A 25,745-nucleotide genomic window follows, 5' to 3' on the forward strand; every position below is an offset into this window, starting at 1 on the left:
AGTGAAAATGAAGTACTGTTTGATTAATGGAGGTGACTCAAGTAGAAGAGGTGGTCCAATGTCAGATCCCACTGGCAGATGAGAATACAGAATCTCAGAATGGAAATCCTGCAGAAAAACCACCATAGGTTATTGTCTATATTTGTGTATTGTTTGTACTTGAGGATATTCACCAGTTTCCAAATCTTCATGGAACTGGAAATTATCCTGTGCTGCCGAAACCGACGCTGAACGTTAAACTATGTAGAGTGCTTCCCACAGTGCTAAAGTTGTGATTTAGTTTCCAGTGGTGAGCACCGGCACTTATTTTTGGGGCTTATTCTTCTGCCTCAAGCATTTGCTGTGAGCAAAAGACACATATGGGACAGATGGGAGAAGGGAAAAATGAAAAAGCATCACAAAGGGAGAAAGTAGAAAGATGCTAGAGTGAGCTGAAGGGGCAGGGAGTGGCTTTATATGGATTGAAGAGGCCCGAGATGGCTTCCGGATTACACTGCCTCAGTATTCTGTGTTCACACATTTAATTGCAGCAGCCGAGTATTTAAGAGGAGGGCCTTGGGCACCAGCACCATTTTATTTGCAAATTAAGTACTGGCTTCCCAAGGTACAGCCAAGGCACTGCCCATCATGCTTCAAGATCTCGTACATGCAGCTGAAAGCACAATCTATTACGGGCCGATATGAGCCACAAACGCACGTGTGACCAGATCCTCCACAGAAACCACTGCACCCCGGCTACAACTAGAGGAACATGCCTTCAGAGCTGACACATGTATAAGACAACTCACAACCAGGGTTTGATGCCTTACTTGAACTCCACTGCTGTGGCAAACAAAGCAATGCACAGATTGTCATATGATGCCCAAAATTTGCCACAATGCTGAGGTGGAAGAACAGTAAGCAGGGCGCACGAATGGGAAACGTCGAACGTTCATTGCCTACGCTGTGCATACAACTGACAGTTTTCTCAGCAACTGTGCAATAGTTGAACTTCAAGTTTGGAGCATAAGTAGAATAGTTAAAAGCATGTGACAGGAGTTAGTGTGCATTTTGACGTCACACAAGCACTCATTGAGAATCTCAGCACCTCTTATAATAGGTATAATAGGTATAGAGTTCAATTTCACTGCAAGTAAATTGGTTTGGGAGGCAAAATAACATACTGGAGGAAAGGTAGCCCCTACCTTCAATCAACTGCAAGCTTGTTCTGCCTCTGTGAAGATGTCTTGTGAATCAGGCAGTGGGGTGGAATGTTCAAGGTCTATGAGATCAAACATGGAATGTGGGGACTGAGGAGAAGAGGAGGAAGGTAGCTTGAGGAAGGAGCTGAGCTGGAGGTGTTGTGTATATGAATCTTAAATAAAGAAAAAGAAGAAGTACATATTGGCTGTAGCATCATCTTTACAGCCTCCTAGTTTGAAAGTTCCTGCAACAGCACCTCCAGATCTAAACTTGTTCCAGAAATGAGGTGGACCAGAGTTTCACTGACAGGACTTTGTAGCACCAAAGCTGACCACAATACACACAGGGGTGGAGGTGTCTATGCTGTCCCCTGCACAGCTGATGATACCATCCTTGTCACAAGTGTTGCATAGCAGACAGACGCTGGTTCGAGATAAAAAGCTATTTATTATTCAGAACATACAACTTTCAAAGTCACTTCACACAGCTCTTATTGCAAACATTCCAACTATCAGCAGAGATACCTGGAGCATTCCAACAATGAAGGACTCATGGGGGGGAACAAGGTTGGAGGAAGATACCATCTAAAAAAGACATAAATATATTACAATAATGTTTTCTGACCTGAATTCATAAAAGGAAATACTTCAGATTAGTTTTAACAACCATGTTTTTAGATCCCACGTAGCGAATGTCTTTTATCTCATAAGTATACCAAGTTGTATTCTGACCTACAATGGCATATATCCAATACCCTGCATTTTCCAACTCTCCTACCTCTTCCCCCCACAATTATGTTTCCTCTTCCACGTAAATCCCTTGTGTGTTTTGTTAATTTTGGAGACACAGAGAATACCAATTCTTATTTCACAATTATGCAACCTGAGTGTCAGCAGCAAAATATTGGTTACCATAATATCATGGCTCAAACATTGTCACTGCAAAAAAATTGAGGGAGATATTATTGAGGGTAACTACATTTTATTTTTTCATATATTTTATTTTTGTTGTTTTCAATAAGAGTGATCTTAAATTATAGTATTCTAAATCATGCCACTTAATACAAGTTACATTAAATCTGTAATAGCAATGTTATGTTTTAGATTTGTATGGGTATTGATTTAGCTTTGCTCAGATATTCTTTTTTTTATTATTTTGGGGATTTGTGAAGGGGTTTGATTGAGTGGTGTTTTTATATTTATTTTTACCACAGCTATTCTAGGTGCCTGCACTAGGATGAGGTGCTACATTTTCACACGGGACAAATAAACTGCTTTGAGATAGATATAGGAGGTGCTACTGCGCTCTGCCTGGCCGCCTTACCTTTTTCCACAGTCCTTTATCAAAGCCTGGCCCTTTCAGACTCCTATTCTGCTCTGTTCACCCATTTTTCTGCTCTTTCAGCACTCGTTTTGTTATTTTGCTGCTACTTTTTTGCCCATTTGCTTTTGTTTCTTTTGCCTTTTTGCACCTTTTGCCCTTTCTGTTTTTTTTTACATCATTTGCACATTTTCCTTCTATGTGCACCCTTTTCTCTTCCTTAACTTTTTCTCTCTTACTCGCTCCACTCTCTACTAATACCAACTTGTTATGTTTTAACCATTTTCACTCAGCTCATTCTCTCACTCGCACTTTTCCCCACTTTGACTTTTGCACTGTGCCTAATTTTTCCACTATTTCCGTCTATCACTCTGCTCTTCTGTGACCCATCTCGACCTCTCTTTTTTGCTTTTTTCCCTGTGCTTTTCCCTCCATTTTGCCTCTTTCTGCCTATTTTTGCTTTTTTTCTAGCTTTGCCACCTTTTTCATCACAGTGCCACACACTCACCTGCTCCTTCCTGTCTGATGCTTTCCACCTCTTGCATTCTCCTGCCCCACCCAGTTTTGTCTACCAGCCCACTATCTCTAGCTCCCTCCTGGACCTTCCTATTTCGAGCACAGAACAGATGTGCAGAGGATGTTGACAGCAGGTGTGCCACTAGTGTACCCTTGGTGGGTCACAGACAAGCCCGTCTGTGCCCATATGTGCCCTGCCCATGCCAAGCGCCAGGACCCTTGATTAGACACCTACCCACAGCAGTCCTAGACACTACTCTGCAACAGCCTTCTATTACCCTGGAAACCTATCCCCACTCTGCACCCCAACCTCCCTTCCCAGTGCTGAAGGTAAATTCTACAGCTCCACATTGAGGTTTTCCTGTGCTTAATCCCTATTTAACTACACACACAACACTGGGGGTCATTCTGACCTCGGCGGTAAAAGGCCCTTACCGCCGGTCAGAAGTCCGCCATTCTACCGCCGCGGCCGCGGTAAACCGCCACGGTCATTCTGACCACCAACTGTGAAACCGCCAAAAATCCGACATCCAAGGAAGGCCGCCTCATCAGCGGGCCGTGGAAAACTGGAGATGACCAAACCTCCACCGTCATGCCAACACAAACACGCCTATGCCATTCTGACCCACGAATCCACGCGGCGGTCTTTCAACCGCGGTATTCCATTGGCGGTACACACCGCCGCGCTCAAAATACACACACAGCTCCAAAACACAGCCACATTGGACATTTTGAAATACGCACACCTGAGACACATACAAACAACACACCCACACATCCAATCAACTATAAAACACACACCCACATCACCCACAAACCCCCACTAGTTGGAAATCGGAGCGAAGGCGAGAGCGAGAGAGATAGAGATAGAGAGAGTGAGCACAGCAATAGAAAACCCCAACACACACAGGAACCCAACTTCATCACCCACACCACATCTATGCACACATCACCACATATCACCACGCACATCACCACAAACACCACCCCACACCTCATCCACACCACCCCATGGCACCCCAAAGACACCCAAGGTTTTCGGACCAAGAACTCCGGGTCATGGTGGAGGAAATCATGAGGGTTGAGCCCCAGCTCTTCGGCACACAGGTGCAGCACACCACCATAGCAAGGAAGGCTGAGCTATGGCAAAGGATCGTAGACAGGGTCAACGCTGTGGGACAGCATCCCAGAAATAGGGAAGATATCAGAAAGCGATGGAACGACCTACGGGGGAAGGTGCGCTCGATGATCTCCAGGCACAACATCGCTGTGCAGAAGACTGGCGGCAGACCCCCACCCACTCCACCCCAATTCACAGCATGGGAGCAAGAGGTGGTAAACATCCTGCATCCTGATGGCCTCGCTGGAGTACACGGAGGAATGGACTCTGGTAAGTCGAATCTCAACTACTTCTCCCCCCCCCAACCACCAGCATGCCAACCCCCCCCCCTCACCCCCAATCTCAACCCCCCAGCACACAACCTCCCTGCCAATGTCTCACCAGCACAACCCACCCTAAACAACACCAACCCCTGAATGCCAACACAAACCATAGACAGCCACCACCAAAGCATGACCATTGCACATACCCATACACCCCCCCCAAACCCTCACAACACCTCCCACAAGGGAATGCCAGCACTGGCCTACAAGGGCACTCAAAATGCACACCATGGCACACACAGAAACAATAACCATACTCCTTTACCCCTGCAGGGCCCGAACGCCAACACACCGCAACGGAGGGTCCAGATTTGTCCATCCCACCCCCAGAACAGGCCCCCAGCGAGGACAGCAGCTCTGTCGACCTAGAACCTGACGACCAGCCCGGACCATCGGGGACCTCTGGACAGTCGGTTCCCCACACACAGACACAGGCCACAGCAGACCCAAACCCCTCTGGGAACACCAGCACAGCTCCCACCCAGCGGGCCCATGCCTCTGTCTCGCGGAAGCGTCAATCAGTGGTGTGTCCGCCACTACAGGGCACCCAGGCTGACCCAACACCCCAAGAACAACAGGGACCTGGGGGCAGTGGTAGTGGGCACACCGTCCAGGGGACAGAGGCCCGGGGAAACAGGGCAACTGTGAGGGCTGCTGTGCGACAGGGGGGGGAGGACAGGCCCAGGGAACCGACTCTCCAAGAGGTCCTCACCACCATCATGGGAGCATATCATCACTCCCAGGAGATGATGGCGACGGTACTGGCCAGGTTCACCGAGATCCAGGCACAGCAGGAGGAACGGTACATGGGGTTCAGCAATGAACTCCGGAACATCGCTACCGCTATGGGGACCATAGTCCAGGCCCTCAACCGGATAGAAACCACATTGCGGGACCATGTGGCACCGCAAAGGGCCCCTGTCACTAGCCAGGAACAGCCTACCACCTCCGCCGGCGCTAGTGGTCAGGAGGCCCCCACAGAACGACGGGCCACCAGAACCCCACCTCCTGCTGAAGAACAACCACCCCGCAAGAGGAACCTGAGATCTCAAAGGAAGACAGAGTAGGATGCCAAGCCCCCCGCCAGCCTAATATTCCCCGGATGTCATTCCACTGTCCCACAGTGTCACCCTGTCCAACCTTGAACTGCCCCTGCTGCACCTGTGCGACCGAGAACTGGACTCTGCCATGGACATAACTCCAGCCTCACCCATCACCATTTTAATATCATTTACCAATATATAGCACGAAAAATAAATCACTCATTGCACAGAAATCATTCTGGAGTCAGCCTGTATTATTTACAAATGTATAACACATTACTTATCAATAATGTTCTGTTATTTATGTGTGGACAACATACCGATGTCAATAAGCAATAGTCCATGGGCTAACCAAGCAGAAGTCACGCAGTGGGTCATACAGCACTGAAAAGGGAAGGGAAAATCAAACTTCAGTTTAAAAGAACTGGGGGGAAATACACAAAGTAAAGATGCAGGGGGCTTTCAGTAAATGTTAAATGGCGTGGGTGATTCCTACCTGTGTGCTACTGAAAATACTGTTGGATAACTCTGTCCCTGTTGTCTGGGTCTTCCTCTTCGTCTTCCTCCTCTTCACTCTCCGCAGGCTCCACAGCTGCTTCAACACCACCATCTGGACCATCCTCCTGCAGGAAGGGCACCTGACGTCGCAATGCCAGATTGTGAAGCATACAGCAGGCCACGATGATCTGGCACACCTTCTTTGGTAAGTACATCAGGGATCCCCCCGTCATATGCAGGCACCTAAACCTGGCCTTCAGGAGGCCAAAGGTTCTTTCAATGATCCTCCTAGTTCGCCCATGGGCCTCATTGTACCGTTCCTCTGCCCTGGTCCGGGGATTCCTCACTGGGGTCAATAGCCAAGGCAGGTTGGGGTAACCAGAGTCACCAATTAGCCACACACGTTGTTTCTGTAGCTGTTCCATCACATAAGGGATGCTGCTATTTCGCATCACATACGCGTCATGCACTGACCCAGGGAACATGGCATTCACATGGGAGATGTACTGGTCAGCCAAACAGACCACCTGGACGTTCATCGAATGGTAACTTTTCCTGTTTCTGTACACCTGCTCATCGTCTTTTGGGGGTACTAAAGCCACATGGGTCCCATCAATGGCACCAATTATGTTGGGGATATGTCCAAGGGCATAAAAATCACCCTTCACAGTGGCCAAATCAACCTCCTCAGGGAATACAATGTAGCGCCGCATGTGTTTCGTCAGGGCAGACAACACTCTAGACAAGATTTTTGAAAACATAGGCTGAGACATTCCAGATGACATGGCCACTGTTGTCTGGAATGAGCCACTTGCCAAAAAATGGAGGACTGACAGAACCTGCACTAGAGGGGGAATTCCTGTGGGTTGGCGGATGGGGGACATCAGGGCTGGCTCCAGCTGGGCACACAGTTCATGTATAGTGGCTCGGTCAAGTCGGTATCGTAGTATGATGTGGCGTTCTTCCATTGTCGACAGGTCCACCAGCGGTCGGTACACGCGAGGATTCATCCTTCTCCTCGCAAGTCCCAGCGGACGGTGCCTAGGAAGGACAACATGGCGCACAGAGTCAAGCAAATCACAGGTACGTTCACCACTGCATGCATAGCACACGATTATCTATGTATTGAAAGGCGTGTATGTGTGGCAATGCAAGGCCTAGGCCTGTGTGACGTAGTACAAATTATGCCATGTGGGCCCTTGAAATGGCGGCTGCCTGACCTGTGAAGTGGGACAATGGGATGTGAGGTCAATGCGCTGGCGTGGCACACCGTGGCGGTAGGCGGTCGAAGACCGCTATACGAAGCCGCATTGGCTAACATTGAGGCCTATGGGTTTCAGGAGCCAATGACGAGGTGCGCCGGCGGTCGCGGTACGCACCGCCGCGGTACGCACCGCCGCGGGCGTGATCGCCATTTTCTATCTGCTTAATCACTCGAGACCTGATCATCCACAAGAGAGGACCTATACTGCAAGTGCTGCTGTGACCTCGGTCTGGAAGTGACAATGGCTGCTGCGACTGGGGAAAGGGCCCCTGCCTTCACGTCTGAGGAGTTGGAGAACTTGTGGATGGGGTCCTCCCCCAGTATGCGTTACTCTACGGTCCTCCAGACCAACACGTAAGTACACTGGGTGCACATTGAATGGGCTATGCCTGTGTGGAGTGGGGTGGATGCTAAGTTGGTGGGGTGGGGGGCGAATGAGGAGTGCAAGGCACGACAGATGAGAGCATGTGCCATATGGCAAGGTTGGGGAGGGGGGGCCAATCGCATCTAACATGCAGAAAAATTATGATTTTTCCTTCCCACCCTGTACATGTCAAATAGGTCAGCGCCCATCAGAAAGTGGACATTTGGCGTGCCATCGCCAAGGAAGTCCGGGCCCTGGGGGTCCACGTCAGACGGGGCACCCACTGCCGCAAGAGGTGGGAGGACATCCGCCGCGGGACCAGGAAGACCGCCGAGTCACTGCTGGGGATGGCCTCCCAACCTAGGAGGGGTGCCAGTCGTACCCTGACCCCCCTAATGTCCCGGATCCTGGCGGTGGCCTACCCTGATTTGGATGGGCGCTTGAGGACATCACAGCAGACACAAGGGGGTGAGTATCAGCACATTCTGCTATCTCTCTGCGCAGTGGAGGCGTCTGGGTGGGGGAGGAGGGTTGGGGGTGACATTAGGCCAGGGCGCTTTCTGTAGTGCAGTCCTCTCCTTTAGGCATGGCCCTGTGCTCCCGGCCCCCATCTCTGTAGGGTGACAAGTACAGCTATCGATGGTCCAGCATCACACATGTGCGCCTTTGTCGTCTCTAGACCTGTTGTCCTAGTCCGAAGTACTGAGTAGTGTACCCCGAATGCGCGGCTTAGTGCATGAGGCTCCTGTGTCTGTCCTCTCCGCCAACGGTGTTGACATTGCATGCACTCAACCTGGTCTTCGTTTTTCTCCCCCCACCCTTCTTCTTCGTCTTCTTGTGCATCTGTGCATTAGCATCATCAGGCGGAGGAGAATTGGCATCGGAGCACGAGGGAGCTGCAAGTCACAAGGCCCCGGTGGGACCAGGAACAGACACCGAGGGCACCAGTGATCCGGAGGGCGAGGGGAGCACCACAACGGGGACCGGTGGTGACACCAGCGACAGCGACACGTCCTCGGATGGGAGCTCCCTAGCGGTGGCGGCAACATCCGGGCCCCCCGCCTCTACAGGTACAGCCGCCACTCAGCGCACCAGCCCCGCCCTCCCAGCAGCCCCTCAGCCTACGCTCCTTGCCCGCTCGCCCAGGAAGGCGGGCGTCTCCTTCGCCCCAGGCACCTCAGCCCCTGCCCCTGTTACCCCTGCTGCCCTCAGTGAGGAGGTCATTGACCTCCTCAGGACCATCATTGTTGAGCAGACTACCCTTTTGAATGCCATCCAGGGGGTAGAAAGGGAGGTGCATCAGAGCAATGCCTACCTGGAGGGCATTCATTCGGGTCAGGCTGCCCATCAACGATCGTTCAATGCTCTGGCCTCAGCACTGACGGCAGCCATTGTCCCTGTTTCCAGCCTCCCTCTTCTGACTGCCTCCAGCCTGTCTCTGTCTCCTGTTCCTCAGCCTATCCCATCCACACCATCAGACCAGCCTGCACACACCTCAACACCCAAGGGCAGCTCATCCAGGCACAAGCACCACAGAACCCACAAGCATTCACGCAAGCAACACCCAGATGCAGACATTCCAACAGTCACTACCACCTCTGTGTCCCCCTCCTCCTCGTCTCCCTCCTCCCTCCCTGTGACGTCTACACTCACACCTGCATGCACACCACCATCAGCCAGTGCTTCCATCACCAGCACACCCTCCAGTCCAGTCCGCACACGTGCAGTCACCACCCCCACTACCATTTACACGTCCCCTGTGTCCTCTCCCACTGTGTCTGTCACCCCCTCTTCCAAGACACACAAACGCAGGCAGACACCCACCCAACAGCCATCCACCTCACGACAGCCTCCAGCACAAGCACCTGCACCCAAAGACAGCACACTTGACTCTCCTACAACCACATCCTCTTCCTCCACTTCCATCACCACTTCTCCTACCTTTTACCTTGGTCCTAAGAACGTTTTCCTTGCTAATCTTGACCTCTTTCCCTCCACTGACCCACCCCCTCCATCTGCAAAGAGTCCCAAGAGCACCTCAGCCACCACCAGCCCAGCTTCGAGTGTCACTGTGGTGCATGGGTTCTGAAGCCCACCCTTTGCCAGCAGTGACACTTCAATCAGCAGCAAGGGGACAGCCAGCCCCCCCACCAGGCAAGAAGACCAGGAAGCTAAAGGGCCGCCGTGAGAGGACTGACACGGCTGCCCCCAAGGAGCAAAGTTCGCCCACTTCACCAGCCACAACATCTAGGGGAGGCAAGGGCCCGAGAGCCCCATCTAAGGAGCGAAAGGGCAGCAGGGCGGAAAAGTCAGCCAGCAGGAGCGCGGAGCAGGAGGGGCCCACAAGCCCCATCCCGGGTGTTAGGAAGAACACCAAAGGGCCCACGACTCCGTCACCGAAGGGTCCAGCAACAGCACGGTCGGAGGGCGACTGAGCAGGGAGTCCAGGCCAGGTCTGGCTCCCTTGAACTACTGGACGAGCACCGCTGAACAGGGCCCCGCCGTGCAGAAGAGCACCGCTGAACAGGGCCCCGCCGTGGAGGAGAGCACCGCTGAACAGGGCCCCGCCGTGGAGAAGAGCACCGCTGAACAGGGCCCGCCGTGCAGAAGAGCACCGCTGAACAGGGCCCCGCCGTGCAGAAGAGCACCGCTGAACAGGGCCCCGCCGTGGAGGAGAGCACCGCTGAACAGGGCCCCGCCGTGCAGAAGAGCACCGCTGAACAGGGCCCCGCCGTGCAGAAGAGCACCGCTGAACAGGGCCCCGCCGTGGATAAGAGCACCGCTGAACAGGGCCCCGCCGTGCAGAAGAGCACCGCTGAACAGGGCCCCGCCGTGCAGAAGAGCACCGCTGAACAGGGCCCCGCCGTGCAGAAGAGCACCGCTGAACAGGGCCCCGCCGTCTCAAGCACCGCTCCGCTGGGCCCCGCCGTCTCAAGCACCGCTCCGCTGGGCCCTTCATCTCAAGCACCGCTCCGCTGGGCCCTTCCTGTCAAGCACCGCTCCGCTGGGCCCCGCCGTCTCAAGCACCGCTCCGCTGGGCCCCGCCGTCTCAAGCACCGCTCCGCTGGGCCCTTCATCTCAAGCACCGCTCCGCTGGGCCCTTCCTGTCAAGCACCGCTCCGCTGGGCCCCGCCGTCTCAAGCACCGCTCCGCTGGGCCCCGCCGTCTCAAGCACCGCTCCGCTGGGCCCTTCATCTCAAGCACCGCTCCGCTGGGCCCCGAAGTCTCAAGCACCGCTCCGCTGGGCCCTTCATCTCAAGCACTGCTCCGCTGGGCCCCGCCGTCTCAAGCACCGCTCCGCTGGGCCCTTCATCTCAAGCACCGCTCCGCTGGGCCCTTCCTGTCAAGCACCGCTCCGCTGGGCCCCGCCGTCTCAAGCACCGCTCCGCTGGGCCCTTCATCTCAAGCACCGCTCCGCTGGGCCCTTCCTGTCAGGCACCGCTCCGCTGGGCCCCGCCGTCTCAAGCACCGCTCCGCTGGGCCCTTCATCTCAAGCACCGCTCCGCTGGGCCCCGCCGTCTCAAGCACCGCTCCGCTGGGCCCTTCATCTCAAGCACCGCTCCGCTGGGCCCTTCCTGTCAAGCACCGCTCCGCTGGGCCCCGCAGTCTCAAGCACCGCTCCGCTGGGCCCTTCCTGTCAAGCACCGCTCCGCTGGGCCCCGCCGTCTCAAGCACCACTGGCACAATGACAGTGCCGGATCTGTCTCGAGCTACTGTTCACGGTTCACTGTGCCCACCATGCCTCCTCCTTGACCGGTGAAGACTGTTATCCACCTGATGGACTGTGGCTTTGCACTCCCCAGGATGGCCGAGTGGGCAAGCCACCCACTGTAGAGACTTGAGAGACTGTGGCTTTGCACTCCCCAGGATGGCCGAGTGGGCAAGCCACCCACTGTAGAGACTTGAGAGACTGTGGCTTTGCACTCCCCAGGATGGCCGAGTGGGCAAGCCACCCACTGTAGAGACTTGAGAGACTGTGGCTTTGCACTCCCCAGGATGGCACAGTAGGCATGGTGGCCCCTTCGTGGATCTGGCGTCGTGGACTCATGTGGCTGTGGTGCCCCCCCCCTTCCCTTCCCCCTGAGGTGCCTGTAGTTTTTTCATCAGATGCCCCTGCAGTGTTCTCTCCAAAGGACTCAGGTCTCCTGTGTGGGCTTTGCGCTTGTGTTGATACACTTTGGCCCACGGACACTTGGAATCTCGTTAGATGTGCAGGACTTATTGCCTCGGTTTATCGTATGCACTGGATATTGAATTGGTATTTTTGAATTGTTATTGCTATTTGACCGTGACTTATCAGTGGTTTTTATTTCCCATAAATTTCGAGTCACAATTTAATTATGTCCTTGCTTTTTTTACGGGGGTTTGGGTGGTTTCACTGTGACTTGTTGCTCTGCATTGGTGTGTACATGGTTTGGGGGGGTGGGTGTATCGCGTATGTGTGTGCACGTAACCTTTCCTCCTCCCTCCTCCCCTGTGTCGTAGGTGCAGTACTCACCGTTGTCGTCTGCGCCGGCGTTCGTACTCGTGGTAGATGAGCAGATAGACGAGAGCAGGTAGGATGTTTAATTCGGGTTCCATGCTGTCCTCCTTCCTCGTGGAGTGCGTAGAGGTGCGCGTTTTCCCGTTCGTAGTCTGTTTCCGACGTGTTTTTATCAGCGGTGCTCCCGCCCCGGAAAAGGTGGCGGATTGGCCGGTCAAAATAGTGGGGGCGGTACATTGTCTGCCGCCTGTCTGTTGGCGGTGACCGCCGCGCTGTTTGTTGGTCCCGCCGTGGCGGTCGGAGTGTTAATGTGGCGGCCTGTGTTGGCGGTTCCCGCCAGGGTCAGAATTCCATTTTTTGGACCGCCGGCCTGTTGGCGGGTTGGCCGCCGCTTTATCACCGACCGCCAGGGTTAGAATCACCCCCTATGTCTCTCTAAACACCATTGCACAGTTCATTCACCATATTCTAAAGTGCATTCTCCTCAACATGTTTGCTTGTCATCAAAGTCTGCGACATTCTGCACAACCTCTCCCCAGATCTACTTTACATCACTGAGCTATGAGTCAAACCATCTTCTGCTCTGAACTTCACAGTAATCATTCATTCTGGCCACAAGAAAGGAAAGAACCAGCAACCCTAGAGGAGGAATTGCCTTCAACAGGTAATTTCTTTAAGATGAGCACATGGCCTTCAAGAACAGCACTTTTAGCAACACCACTGTAGATGGGCCCTAATCCACTAAAATTCCAGATCCAGTGACAGTTTTGGGATCACACTTTCAGCTTGTGGCCCTACTCTGGTGCTCAGCTCCAGTTCCCTCATCCTTCTTGGCAACCTCAATTTTCATTTCAAGGACATCAATGACCTCAACACCACCAATCTCCTGGAAGAAAGAACATAATGGGCCCCAAACAACGAGTAAGCCAGCCCGCCCACATAGTAGGATACTTCCTTGAACAAGTCTTCAATAAATGTACAAACTATACAGTAGACAAACCAGCCACCCTCACCTGGACAATTCAGCTATCCAGATATACCACCAATGATTTAAGACAACCAAGTGAGCCACAATCACCGAATGAATTGAAAACAGCTTCAACTTTGCAAAATAAATCTTCACCATTGTGAAGGAATTTATGAACACCCTTGGCATGTCAAAAGCCATCACCCCATCACAGGAAATCAGTATCCAGATCTCCCACTATTTTAGCACCAAAATCACTTCCTTATAAAATAACTTTGCACCCCAACTGGACCTGTCCACTCAGACATGCTGGCCAATCATCACCACTCAAGAAACCACCACAACAGTGTGCTTCATTCAACTGGGAGCTTGCTCAGACCCTTGTCCACACTTCACCTTAAACAAAGACTCCACCCCATCTGCAGCACCCTCACACTGATCCCCAATGACCCTCTCATCACAACCACCTTTCCAGACTCATGAAAACATGTCCCTAACCTACCTCATAGACTCTCAACCAATCTAAAAATATTGGCGTACCACAGACCAATTTCCCGCCTCCCATATCTGGTCAATGTCTTGGAAAAAATCATCAAGTGATTGGATGGCCTGCTTGATGACATCCACCTCATAGACCCCTCCCAATCAGGATTTAAACCCAACCACAGCATAGAGACTGCCCTCATTGCCACTACTGATGACATTCATCTAATCATGGACAGAAGATAGAGAGCAGGGGTCATCCTTATCAGCCCCTCGGTCTCTTTCAAAATTCTCTCCCACCACAACCTCATCCAATGCCTCAATGATACTGGAATATGCCAACCTGCTCTTTTCTCTTGGGGCACACCTATACCATTAGTCTGGCTTCCAACTCCCCTTTTGTCTTCATCCTGATCTGTGGAGTTTTTCAAGGCTCTGTGCTTCGCCTGGCACTTTTATAGTCTACATTGCCCACTCTCAGGCATCATCTGATCCTATGGACTCAACATAATATCTTAAGCATACAGCATGCACCTCAACTTCTCCCACTCCAATGATAGCTGCAATGCCCAACTGAAGATCACCAATTGAATTCCAGAAGTTGAGGACCAACTGCCTGAAACCTATACTCCTAAAGCCTGGAATGATCTCCTGTTACACACAGGCCCTCATTACAACCCTGGCGGAAAATTCTGCATACCGCCGTGCAGAAGACCGCCAACATACCGCTGCAGACACAGAATTCCGTTACAGCTATTACGACCCACAGCTCGGAATACGCCATAATACAGACACCCACACAAGTCCGCCACACCAAAGGTCAATGATAAACTGGCGATAACAAAACCGACACGTCACGCCAACAGGAATACGCCCAGACTATCACGACCCACGAAAGACCCTGACACTGGCACAAGCCACAACAGAGCCTCCCCCATCAGGAAACACCACCACAGCACCCACCCAGCGGGCCCATCCCACTGTCCCCAGGACACGTCAATCAGCAGTGTGTCCACCATACAGGGAACCCAGGCAAACCCACCAACCCACGACAATCAGGGACCTGGGGGCAGTGGCAGTGGGCACACGGTTCAGGGGACAGAGGCTCAGGAATACAGGGAAGGTGGGAAGACTGCTGTGCGACAGGGGAAGGACAAGCCCAGGGAACCCACTCTCCACGAGGCACTTTCCAACATCATGGGAGCTTACCATCATTCCCAGGAGACAATGGCAACGGTACTGGCCAAGTTCCAGGAGACCCAGCAGCTGCAGGAGGAACACTATCTGGGGATCAGGGAAGACATGACGTTCATTAACAACACCCTGGTTACCATTGCAGGGGTGCTGCAAGACCTTGTCAACACCAGGAGGGGCACTGTGGCACAACAAGGGGCCCCTGACACTAGCCTGGACGATGAACAGCACTCCACTTCCGCCGGCGCTAGTGGACAGGGGGCACTGTCACAGGAACACGACACCAGCACCCCACCCCCTGCAGATGGAGAACCACCCCTCAAACGGTCCCTGAGATCCAGGAACAAGACAGAGAACGCTGCCAAGACCCCAGCCAGGAAATGAGACCCCCTGAATGTCACCCTTCTGTCCCACTTTGTCACCCTGTCCATCCATCAACTGCCATTGCTCCACTTCCTATGCCCCTTTGGACAATGCACCTGTGAAACAAATAGACTGGACTCTGCCATCAATATTCCTCCACCATCCCCCCTGCCCATTTTACAACCCACTCCGCTAATTTCCACAGAAATAAACAGACTTCAATCACAAAACAATCTGGAGTCAGTCTGTGCTTTCATAAACGTGTAATTGCAATAACCATGGAATTTAGCAATGTCAACTTACTTGTGCACATACCGATGTAACACAGCTGTAGGCCTGGAGGAAATATAGCAGAGGGCACAAAGTGAGACCCACATCTGTGAAATGGAAAGCCAAAGTGACAAGTCAGGGTCCATAGACTGAGTGTAAAAGACAGACTTATGCTAACTCCAATAATAGTATGAGATATGGGAGGAAGTGACATCTTCTTACCTGTGTCTCACTGGAAGTATTGCATGATTATGTTGTTTCTGTTGTCGATATCCTCTTCTTCTGCCTCCTCTTCTTCACTATCCACAGGCTCCACAGCTGCCACAAGACCACCATCTGGCCCAACCTCCTGCAGAAAAGGCACCTGGCGTCGCAAAGCCAAGTTGTGCAGCATACAGCAGGCCACGATGATCTGGCACACCTTCTTTGGTGAGTAGTAGAGAGAACCACCTGTCACATGGAGGCACCTGAATCTGGCCTTCAGGAGGCCGAAGGTTCGTTCAATCACCCTCCTAGTTCGCCCATGTGCCTCATTGTAGCGTTCCTCTTCCCTTGTCCTGGGATTCCTCACTGGGGTCAGTAGCCATGACAGGTTGGGGTAACCAGAGTCACCTGCAAATATCGAGGGACAACTGTTAGACACACACTAACCCTTAGGGACAACCCCATACCCAGACACCTATTCACACTGTATAGGGTCCTTGTCCTTACCTATAAGCCACACACAGTACCTCTGGAGTTGCCCCATCACATAAGGGATGCTGCTATTTCTCAAAATGTAAGAGTCATGCACTGAGCCAGGAAACTTGGCATTCACATGTGAGATGTGCTGGTCTGCCAAACACACCATCTGCACATTCATAGAATGGTAGCTCCTCTGGTTTCTGTACACCTGTTCACTCCTCCATGGGCGTACTAATGCCACATGTGTCCCATCAATGGCACCAATGATGTTGGGGATATGTCCCAAGGCACAGAAGTCACCTTTCACTGTGGGCAAATCCTCCACCTGAGGGAACACGATGTAGCTGCACATGTGTTTCAGCAGGGCAGACAACACTCTGGACAACACGTTAGAGAACATTGGCTGGGACATCCCTGATGCAATGGCCACTGTTGTTTGAAAGGAACCACTTGCCAGGAAATAGAGTACTGACAGGACCTGCACTTGAGGGGGTATTCCTGTGGGATGGTGGATAGCTGACATCAGGTCTGGCTCCAACTGGGCACACAGTTCCTGGATTGTTGCACGATCAAGTCTGTAGGTGACTATGATGTGTCTCTCTTCCATTGCCGACAGGTCCACCAGCGGTCTGTACACCAGAGGATGCCGCCATCTCATCACCTGCCCCAGTAGACGTGCCCTATGGAGAAGAACTGCTAGCAGAGAGCCAGCCAACACTGAGGAATCACAAAATGTAATTTGCACATATTTATGAATCCGCAATGTGCCTGTAACTGTGTGTATTCAAGGCCTACATTGATGCAGTTATTATTATTAATGTCATATGGCCCCCTGAAATGGCGGCTGCCTGACCTGTAAGGTGGGACAAGGGGATATGAGGTAACTGAACTGGCGTTCTACAACGTCGCGGTGGGCGGTTGAAGACTGCGGCACAATTCTGCTTTGGTCAACATTGGACCCTGTGGGTCCGAGGAGCCAATGACGATGTACGCCGGCGGTGACGGTACGCACCGCCGTGGACGTCACCGCCATTTCCTGTCTGTTCACTCACTTGATACCTGACCTTCAACAGGAGAGGACCTACACTGCAAGTGCTGCTGTGACCTGTGTCTGGAAGTGTCTGGGGAAAGGGCCCCGGCCTTCACTTCAGAGGAGTTGGAGAAACTAGTGGATGGGGTCCTCCCCCATTACACACAACTGTACGGTCCTCCAGACAAACAGGTGAGTACACTGTGAGCATGCTGCATCGGCAATGCCTGTTTGGAGTGGTGTGGATGGAAGATACATAGGGGGGCTGAGGCCTGCATGTTCGGACGGTGAGTGCATGTGCGTCAGGGCAAGGGTGGGAATGGGGCCAAAGAGTATGACGGTCCGGACGCGTAAAGAATTTCCTTTCCCCCTGTACTATTCCTCTAGGTCAGAGCCCACCAGAAGAAGGCTATTTGGGGTGCCATTGTCAAGGACGTCCGGACCCTGAGGATCCACCACAGACGGAGAACCCACTGCCTTAAAAGATGGGAGGACCTGCGCCACTGGAGCAAGAAGATGGCGGAGGCCCAGCTGTGGATGGCCTCCCAACGTGGGAGGGGTGCTCATCTCACAATGACCCCTCTGATGTTCCGGATCCTGGTGGTGGCATATCCGGAGTTGGATGGGTGCTTGAGGGCATCACAGCAGCCAAAAGGGGGTGAGTACACTCTCATTCAGCTGGATCTGCATGCATTACGAGGTGTCTGGGTGGGGGAGGTGAGCAGTGGGTTCCCCTAAGCCAGGGCGAGCTTGGTAGGCAAGGTCCCTTGTGAGGCACGCTATGTGGCACCCCTACCCCACTAGTGGTTAGTGCCATCTACACCTAGTCAGGCTCCTGTGTCTTCCAGGTGTGCAGCAATCGGGCTTAGGCCTTGTACCCCATGGGCATGTGATTAATCTAGGAACTATAAGTGCATGGCGTAGTGCAGAGGGCTGCTGTGTCTGTTGTGTCCGCCAACGGTAGTGGTGTTGTATGCACTGAACATGTCTTTCTCTTGTCTCCCCCCCCCCTTTTTGTGGTCTCCCTGTTCTTGTGTACAATAGCATCATCAGACGGAGGAGCATTGGCACCGGAGCAGGAGGGAGCTGCATCCCACTTGGCCCTGGAAGGCAAAACAACGGAGTCTGAAGCCACCAGTGGGACGGAGGGTGAGGGGAGTTTCACGGCGGGGACAGGAGCAGAGACCAGCGACAGCGACTCCTCCTCTGATGGGAGCTCCCTTGCGGTGGCGGGCCCCTCTGTGCCCACCACATCAACAGGTACAGCCACCAGCACCGCCCTCCCAGCAGCCCCTCAGCGTGTGTCCTGTGCCCACTCACCCAGGAGGGTGGGCATCTTCTTCACCCCAGGCACCCCAGGCCCTGCCCCAGTCAGCCCTGCTGCCCTAAGTGAGGAGGCTATTGACCTCCTGAGATCCCTCACTGTTGGGCAGTCTACCATTCTGAATGCCATCCAGGGTGTTGAGAGGCATTTGCAACAAACAAATGCATACATGGAGGGCATTCATTCTGGCCAGGCAGCCCAACAGAAAGCATTTCAGGCACTGGCCTCAGCACTGATGGCAGCCATTGTCCCTGTGTCCAGCCTCCTCCCTCCAACCTCCTCCACCCAGACCCAATCCCCAGTCCCTCAGCCTATCCCAAGCACACCATCAGACCAGCATGCACACACATCAACACACAAGAGTGGCTCAGGCAAACATAAGCACCACACATCCCACAGGCACTCACACAAGCATCATACCTATGCACACATACCAACATCCACTCCCCCCTCTGTGTCCCCCTCCTCCACGTCTCCCTCTCCCCTCCCAGTCTCGTCTCTACTCCCACCTGCATGCACTACATCCTCATCCACTACGTCCATCACCAGCACGGCCCTCACCACACCCCGCTCATGTCACCACCCCCACTACCATTCACACATCTCCAGTGTCCTCTCCCAGTGTGTCAGTGAGCCCTCCTCCCAAAGTACACAAACGCAGGCACACACCCACCCAACTGCCATCCACCTCACAACAGCCTCCAGCCCATGCACCTTCACCCAAATTCAGCAGACGTACACCTCCTACAACCACTACCTCTTCCTCCACTCTCAAACCCCCTCCATCTACCTGTCCCACTGTGTCTAAAAAACTTTTCCTGGCTAACATTGACCTCTTCCCTACACCTCCCCCCGTCCTTCCCCTAGGGCCAGGCTTTCCAGGTCCCAGCCCAGCACCTCAGCCACCACATCCCCAGGCACAGTGGGCAAGGACATTCCGCCACCTGCCAAGGTTGAAAAGGTGCCCACATCCCGGAGGGAGAAGCCGAAAACACCTGCCATCAAGGGGTCAGCAAAAACAAAAGGGGATAGTGGCAAGACAACTGCGCCACCATCAAAGGTGGGGAAGGGCCAAAAACTGAAGGGCAGGTCAGGAGAGGGCATGGTGGCACCAACTGAGGGACCAGTGTCACACCTTCTGTCCACGCCAACCTGTACAGCAGAGAGCACCGCCACCTGCACCGCCACCTGCACCGCCACCAGCACCGCTACCTGCACTGCCTCCGGCACGTCTACAGCCGCTGCGACAGTCCCCAGCCTCTTCCCCAGTGGGCAGCCGTTCGAGGCTGTAGGAGACATCCTGCTTTCTCACTCAGCTGGTGCTGACACATGCTCGGCCGCCACAGACCCCGCTGCCAGCACCGCCGCCACAGACCCCACCACAAGCACCGCTGCCACAGACCCCGCATCCAGCACCACCGCCACAGACCCTGCGGCCAGCACCGCCGCCACAGACCCCGCCACAAGCACCGCCACGACTGACACCGCCGCAAGCACCGCCAGCGGCCGCGCAACATCCTCAGACAGTGGCACCACCAAAGACATGACTACCATCCCCAGTGGTCTGTCGTCCGAGGCTGGTGGTGAATTCAAGGACCCTGGGCAGCTTCCATGAAGCATCACTGTCATCACAGTTGTCACCTGCATATGGAATGCAAAGCCGCAGCAGTGCGGGGTATGTCTCTGTCTCCATGGCGTATCATGCTACCTGTACCTCGGCAATCTCGTGGCACACACACCCAGGAGAGTGTATTGTTCCGGCCACACTGCACGTGGAGCACTCTGGGCACCATGCCCCCTCCAAAACCAGGGGAGAATGAAATCCACTACCTCAGTCCTTCGCAGGATGAAGCACTCTGGGCACAAAGCCCCATCCAGAACCAGTGGAGAATGACATCCACTACCTCAGTCCTTGGCAGGATGAAGCACTCTGGGCACAAAGCCCCCTCCAGAACCAATGGAGAGATATATCCACTACCTCAGTCCTTGGCAGGATGAAGCACTCTGGGCACAAAGCCCCCTCCAGAACCAGTGGAGACTGTTATCCACTTGAGAGACTGTGGCTTTGCACTCCCCAGGATAAAGCAGTGGGCAAACCACCCACTGGAAAGACTTGAGAGACTGTGGCTTTGCACTCCCCAGGATAAAGCAGTGGGCAAACAACCCACTGGAAAGACTTGAGAGACTGTGGCTTTGCACTCCCCAGCATAAAGCAGTGGGCAAACCACCCAAAGGAAAGACTTGAGAGATTGTGGCTTTGCACTCCCCAGGACCAAACTGTGGGCATGAAGCCCCCTCGTGGAGCAGTGGCATTGTGCGTTCATCAGGCTGATGTGCCCCCCCTCCACTCCCCCTGAGGTGCCTGTATATTTTCTATCAGATGCCCCTCCAGTGTTCTCTCCGTTTGGAGTCAGGTATCATGTTTGGGCCTCGCCCATGCATTTTGGGCCCAGTGGTCCACGGACAATGATTGGTGCACTATCCGGACTTGTGTATTTGGTGTACATAATTGTATATACTGGATTTTTTATTTTGATAATAATATTTCACATGATTACATTTGTTCAAATAATTTCCTTTTGTCCTTTCGTTCTTCCACGGGGTAGGGGGGTGTATATGTAATGTTGCAGCATGTATTTGTGTGTATGGTGTTGTGGGTGGGGGTGTTGCGTGTTTCATGTGTGTGTCACTCTCTTTTCCCTCCACCCTCCCCTGTGTTGTAGGTGCAGTACTCACCGTGGTCGTCGCCGCCGTCGTTGGAGCTCCTGATAGAGGAGCAGGAAGACCATCATCGGCAGTATCTGCAATTTGGGCTCCATGGCGTCCTGGTTCCTCGTGGGGTGTGGAGAGGTGAATGTTTTCCCTTCTGTGTACTGTTTCCGCCGTGTTTTTGTTCGCATTGGTTCAGCCCCGGAAAAGGTGTCGGATAAGGCCTGTTGTGATAGGGTGGGCGGAACATTGTCTTCCGCCTGTCTGTTGGCGGTGTCCGCCGCACTGTTTGTTTGTACCGCCGTGGTGGTCGGAGTGTTAAAGTGGCTGTCTATGTTGCCGGTTTCCGCCACGGTCGCGGTATTACTGCCGCTTTAATACCGACCGCCAGGGTTGTAATGAGGGCCATAATATCCAACATTTACCTTCTATAACTGTGCCAGAAACATCAAACCTGCTTTTCCATATGGGCCCTAGTCAGGGTTGCCCCCTTTTTCTTAGGAGCCAGGCTGCCCCTTTGGTGATATGAACGCTGTACATATCTTCATAACACAATATAACGTAAGATAACACATGTCTGCTGCCACTGCCTGTTCATTAGTTTCTGAATTTATGCTGATTGATGTGCTGCTTGTTTATTGGGCTTATGGTACATCTTAGTGGTTGACGGGTATGATATGGACGTTTTGCCATTGGGTACCATTGCTTGATAGGGTATATTGAAAGCCTAGCACACATCAACATGTTTAAGGCCACTGGGGTGAGATGATCCATGTTTTGTGTGTCACCACAACTTGAACAGGATTGGTACAGGAGCATATGATGATATATGATACACATATGTATTCTTGAGTGTATGCACTGATTGTTCATACCTAGTGTTCCCTACACTTTTTTGCATATCTTGTCCTTCACATTAACATTATGGGAATGATTTCATGATGGAGGTCTTTTATGTAGCACAATCATATGATTGTGATTTACATCTCAATGGGGAAAAAAACTAATACAATAACCACATGGATTTTGTTTATTTAGTGCACACTGTGTAGTTATATTTGGAATACAGTTGGTAAATTTTGGTCATGTAACCTGCCAATATTAGATCTGTAGCTATACCATGTCTATAAAACTGATGGACTCTGTTGTAAAAACCTGTTGGTTCCACCTTTAAATGAAAGTATGCTTCATATATCTATGTGTGCAGTAACATGCTCCAATTATTTTGAACTTAAATTTCATAAATCCTGACAGCATTTGATGCAGAAACATATGCTGATGAAACAGATGGACTGTCTCAATGAATGATAAACACGTCAGTATCTATGTTTGTATGGTACTGAGGGGGTCATTCTGACCCTGGCGGCTGGTGACCGCCAGGGTCACCGACCACGGGAGCACCGCCAACAGGCTGGCGGTGCTCCCGAGGGCATTCTGACCGCGGCGGTTCAGCCGCGGTCACAAAGGGTAAACCGGCGGTCTCCCGCCGGTTTACCGCTGCCCCATTGAATCCTCCATGGCGGCAGAGCGCGCTCCGCCGCCATGGGGATTCAGACACCCCCTACCGCCATCCTGTTCATGGCGGGAAACCCGCCATGAACAGGATGGCGGTAGGGGGTGCCGCGGGGCCCCCGTAAGAGGGCCCCGCAAAGTATTTCAGTGTCTGCTTTGCAGACACTGAAATACGCGACGGGTGCAACTGCACCCGTCGCACCCCTGCAACTACGCCGGCTCAATTCTGAGCCGGCGTCCTCGTTGCAGGGGCATTTCTGCTGGGCCGGCGGAAATGTTTAAATGGCCGCCGCGGTCTTTTGACCGCGGTGCGGTCATTTCACGGCGGTACCTTGGCGGACGGCCTCCGCCGTCCGCCAAGGTTAAAATCACCCCCTGAGTCTTTTATATCTATTAATTTGGCACCATACTTTGGGGCATATTTAAGGAGCCCCTAGTGCAACCTTGCAACACATTTACATCATTTTCTTGCTGCAAATGTGGTGTTAGGGTGGCATAAAGTATGCATGGGGGGGTTCCGGTGCTAAAAGGCCTGAAAAAATGATGCAGTGAAATTTAACAGATTTCACTGTGCTATTCTTTTCCGTCATTTTTAATGCGTGCTCAGAGCAGGTGTTAAAATGACACACTCATTCAAATCAATAGGCCTCCTTGCACTTTGCTACACTAGTGTAAACGTTTTTGACATTAGTGTAGCAAAGCGCCACAATAGCGTAAAAAATGTTGATGCTATTGTTCTAACAACTGCCATGGTGCACCAAATTTTAGATACAGCGCAACCATAGTGTCATCAGGTGCCGGTAGGGGGTTGCAGAAAAAGTGGCGTATCAGCTGATGCAGCACTTTTTCTTCAATATGGACCTTTGATTATTACTTACATAACTATTGTGGAATCTTAGGCCCAGATTTATACTTTCTCAGGCAAAAGTACGCTAACGCAGTTTTGTGTGAAAAGGTATACCAGTGGCTAGAGCCATTCCAAGACGCCAGCCAGGCATCATATTTATGGAATGAAAGCAGCCGGTGGTAAGGCCTGGCTAGCGTCATGAAAAAGGACACTAGCTTGGTGAGGGAGGCGAAGAGGGAACAGGAGATTGTGCGTCAAATGATGACGTTAGGATGGTCAGAGGCATAAAAATGCCTCTAACCAGACTAGCGCCATTTTTTGATGTAAAAACCCCATGGACATGACTACTGTCTTAGTAAAGACAGGAGTCAGGCCCACCACCCCAATGGCCATGCCCAGGGGACACCTGCCCCACTGGGCCCAGTGCCATGTAGGGGGGCTCAACTTAGTCCCTCCTATGGCACTTAAAAAAAAAAAAATCTTACATGTACTTACCTTACTTATCTGGGATGGGGTTCCCCCCATCCTGTGGTTTCCCTCTGGTGCGGGTGAGGGTGTTCCTGGGACTAGGGAAGGGCACCTGTAGTCCCATTCTATGGTCTCTAACCATGGAAATAGGCCCACAGGCCCCCTAATGCCTGCCCTGACCCAAACGTTAAATGATGGCGCTAAGCAAGCTTAGCACAATTATTTACGGCCCCCTTCCCCAATGCTGATATTAGTATGGGGATAAATATGTGTTGGAAAAGGACACCAAAATTAATTAAATCGGATAAGGGGAACTGGAGATATGAACTTTTAAAGAATTATTATTTTTTTAGCGCCTAGAAACAAAAAAGCGCCAATCGGGTCATCTGGTTGCACCTCGACCGGGGCAAAGTCAAAGTTTAAGGCCGACCGCGATGGAGCCCTGCTCGGCTACAGGCCGCGGAGGCCTCAGTTAAAAGTTTACCTTCACACTTAGGGGGTCATTCTGACCTTGGCGGTCCATGACCACCATGGCGGAGTGCGGCGGAAGCACCGCCAACAGGCTGGCGGTGCTTCCTGGGCGATTCTGACCGTGGCGGTAAAGCCGCGGTCGGAAAAGGGGAGACGGCGGTTTCCCACCGGTTTCCCGCTGGCCCAGGGAACCCGCCATGGCGGCGCTGCTTGCAGCACCGCCATGGGGATTCCGAGCGCCTTCCCGCCAGCCTGTTTCTGGCGGTGTCCACCGCCAGAACCAGGATGGCGGGAACGGGTGCCGTGGGGCCCCTGGGGGCCCCTGCACTGCCCATGCCACTGGCATGGGCAGTGCAGGGGCCCCCTAACAGGGCCCCACAAAGATTTTCACTGTCTGCTGTGCAGACGGTGAAAATCGCGACGGGTGCCACTGCACCCGTCGCACCCATTCAACTCCGCCGGCTCCATTCCGAGCCGGCTTCATTGTTGAAGGGGCTGTCCCGCTGGGCCGGCCGGCGGTCTTCTGGCGGTCGCCCGCCGGCCCAGCGGGAAAGCCGGAATGGCCGCCGCGGTCTTTTGACCGCGGAGCGGTCTTTCGGCGGGAACCGCTTGGCGGGCGGCGACCGCCGACCGCCGCGGTCAGAATGACCGCCATAGTCTTTTTTTCGAAGATTTTCTTCAGCGGCACGAACCTGCCAGTCCAATCCGACCTCCTGGAGCCCTTCTCCGAATACGCGATGCGGGAATCCTCAATGGAGATTTTTACCTTCGGACTTAGTCGTTTTTTCTCCCATTTACATGGGAGATCTACTGGTCAGCCAAACAGACCACCTGGACATTCATGGAATGATAACTTTTTCTGTTCCTGTACACCTGTTCACTCCTGCTGGGGGGGACCAAAGCCACATGTGTCCCATCAATGGCACCAATGATGTTGGGAATATGTCCAAGGGCATAGAAATCACCCTTCACTGTAGGCAAATCCCCCACCTCAGGGAAAACGATGTAGCTCTGCATGTGTTTGAGCAGGGCAGACAACACTCTGGACAACACCTTTGAAAACATAGGCTGAGACATCCCTGATGAAATGGCCACTGTTGTTTGAAATGAGACACTTGCCAAAAAATTGAGTACTGACAGAACCTGCACTAGAGGGGGGATCCCTGTGGGTTGGCGGATGGGTGACATCAGGTGTGGCTCCAGCTGGGCACACAGTTCCTGTATAGTGGCTAGGTCAAGCCTGTATGTCAGTATGACATGTCTTTCTTCCATTGTCGACAGGTCCACCAGCGGTCTGTACACAGGAACAT

This window comes from Pleurodeles waltl, chromosome 1_2 (assembly GCF_031143425.1).
Source record: "Pleurodeles waltl isolate 20211129_DDA chromosome 1_2, aPleWal1.hap1.20221129, whole genome shotgun sequence".
NCBI classification, from domain to species: domain Eukaryota; kingdom Metazoa; phylum Chordata; class Amphibia; order Caudata; family Salamandridae; genus Pleurodeles; species Pleurodeles waltl.